We start from the raw sequence: 3177 nt of genomic DNA, 5'->3' as shown, positions 1-3177 counted from the left end.
CCTGACCTAACCTAAACCTAACCTGACCTAAATCTAACCTGACCTAACCTGACCTAAATCTAACCTAACCTAACCAATGTTAAGATTTTGTTTAGTTTATCGTGTTTATCATATTTCATATTTCTTTGTCAATATTTTCCTCCTTTGTGTAAAATTCATTGGATCGTATGAAAGTTAGCCTCTGGTTAGGTTAGGTTAGGTTAGGTTAGATTAGGCTAGATTGATGGTCGTTGGGTTAGGTTAGTTTGTTGAAGACACACACACACACATTACACTGGGTTAGGTTAGGTTAGATTAGGCTAGATTAAGTTACCGTTGGGTTAGGTTAGTGTTTGGTTAGGCACACACACACACACACACACACATTACACTGGGTTAGGTACACAGTGCAGTAAACACCAACCTTACTATCATAAAAGTCAAGATATTCTCTGTACACACAAGTGTTTAAGATCATAAAGGCTTTACTCTGTATCCCCCACACGAAGTAATATCTGAGCTTAATGTGTAGCAAGACGGTGTATCTTAAAAATAACATCACCACTCCCAACAACAATATCAGCAACATTAACAATAGCAGCAATAACAATAATAGTGGTAACGATATCAATAACCTGTTAAGTCCATAACACGTGGTAATAATAACAGTAGTAACAATAATAACATTGATAATAACTATTACAGAGCAATAACAACTATAACAGTGATAACAATAACAGTAACAGCAATAACAATGGTAACAACAATAATAACTGGTAACAATAACTAGAGTATCAATAACAACTAAAACAATGATAACAATTATGGTAAAAATACTACAACTGACAATAACAACCATAAATGTCAATAATAACATCAACTATATTATAACTATTTTTGTTTTCTGCTTTCCATTCATCAAAATTACTCATGAACTATAAAATAATAAAGTCTTGGTGCTTTTCATATCAGAAGTAAAACGTAGTAGGTTAATTATGCACACGAAAAAAAAGGGTATTTTTGACGCATTGTTATGAACGAAGGCAAAATAAATATTAGAGTTTTCTGTCCAACAAACTTTTCAAGAATTTTTTACAATTTTTACACCAAATAATTTCAGTTTCACTCCTGCCATGACAGTGTATAACTTAGATTATCATTTAATTTTAATTTAGCTAAAAACTAAAGTGATTATCATATTTAACGCAAACTTAATTACGTCCTTATATTATGATGATAATTAAGATTTATTATTTTTATTATTATTAATAAAGAATAAGGAAGAGCGTCTATCCGTAGTTAAACGTATAACAAAGAAAAGTTCCGGACATTACAACTAAGTTATTTCTCTGGCCGAGGAAATAAACGACAAATTATTGCTTTTAAGTTTTTACTGCAGAGATAATCTTGACTTTTATGACTGGGAAATAAGTCTTGCATTTTTTTTTTTTATCCTTTCATAAAATATTAGAAGTAGAACAGGCAATAAAATAGTTCCCGAAGAAAGAATATTATAACACGTTAAAAGTTTTGCAATATGAAGAAACTAAGAAATAATTACCTAAAAACAAAAATGGTGGAGAGAAATTTAGGCCATCGTGAGTCGTGCATTGTGGCGACTCATTACTCCGGCCTGACTTGTCTCGGAGTTCAGTAAATGTTCAGTGAATTACTCTCACACTACCAAGGCACACTATCTCGCTGAGTAGAACTGTTGTCTCCTGGCCTGCTGCTCCTGCTCCTGCTCCTGCTTGCTGCTGCCGGCCAGGGGCTGCTAGGCTGTCTATGAGTGAGTTTTATCACACTTGAGGATTACTGCGTCAGTTCTTTTAGTTGAAATTACATGTTAAGGCCAAACATTTAATTTTAAAGTTTTTTGCCATCTGTATTGTACCCTGAAGCGAGACAAGAGGAGGAAGTCCAAGGCAAAACAAGATTTATACAATACGGTAGAAGTAAACCAAAAAAAAATTGCCTGATTGTCAAATGGCAGCGAGATATTTTTGTTTAAGTTTATCCGTGATATTATAGTGTAATACTGTACTGACTTTCAACAACGAAGATCTTTAAACACGTATTCTAGACTAAATAAATACACTAGCCATCAACAATTAAATATTAAGGTTATCGTATTTGGTATTATAGTGCCATATTTTGTAACGTGACCACACCTTTCCTCAACACTCCTTCATCTGCCAAGTTAACCAAAATAACTTCACTTTCTTTATAAACTTTCAACATACACAATATAATACTCACACACAAACACAATATAAATAGTACAGACATACACACGTATACACTTGTACGCGGACCAACATACCATCACAGGACTACCCGACTTAATGTTTAACACAATTTAAAGTTGTTTTCTGCAGACAATAAATATAACCGTGATCGGGAAATTCGGAATAATTTAAATCTACCTTCACAATACCTTCACAATATGTGTAAAATATGTCCACAATACCTCCACAAAATTGGATTTTTTTTCTCGTTCCCGAAATACTCAACAGAACTGCGACAAAAACATGAGGGTCAACAAAGCCTATTTAAATTTCCCAAACTGGCTTTTAACTTTGTCAAATAAATATATATGAACTATTAAAAGGTGTCCTGAATAACGTGTCCCTAGTGTATGTACTAAGCCAGAGTACGAGAGGAAAGGACCGTATACAGTACAAATTGTTGAAGCGTAGTACTGTAATCCACTGTAATAATCTTCAACAATCTATAGCTATTTTACAATTGATAAAAGAAAATCAGATAGAATTTAAGAAAGAAAAAGACTGTTTCTCCAGATGTGTCAAGTTTCATCAGGTCTCCTACTCTTAGTTTCTATTCAGTATATATTTATCTATATAACAGCCATGTCTAGTTATTTTGTCGGATCTCAATTAAAGTCTCAAGTTGTTATTGACGAGTCTAAACTGGTAAACATATCTTTAGTTTCTGTCTCAAAATCTTCACATAATAAGCATTTATTGTAAGGCGTTTTAGATGCATGGGATAGCTAAAGCGTTAGCTATTCCGTGCATCAAATGCCTTACAATAAATGCCTTACAATAAATGCCTTACAATAAATGCCTTACAATAAATGCCTTACAATAAACGCCTTACAATAAATGCCTTACAATAAATGCCTTACAATAAACGCCTTACAATAAATGCCTTACAATAATATGCCTTAGAATAAAT

The sequence above is a fragment of the Homarus americanus genome, unplaced genomic scaffold, assembly GCF_018991925.1.
Source record: "Homarus americanus isolate GMGI-L3 unplaced genomic scaffold, GMGI_Hamer_2.0 scaffold55693, whole genome shotgun sequence".
NCBI lineage: Eukaryota > Metazoa > Arthropoda > Malacostraca > Decapoda > Nephropidae > Homarus > Homarus americanus.
The sequence above is the reverse complement of the archived record's forward strand: the minus strand, read 5'-3'. Positions refer to the sequence as shown.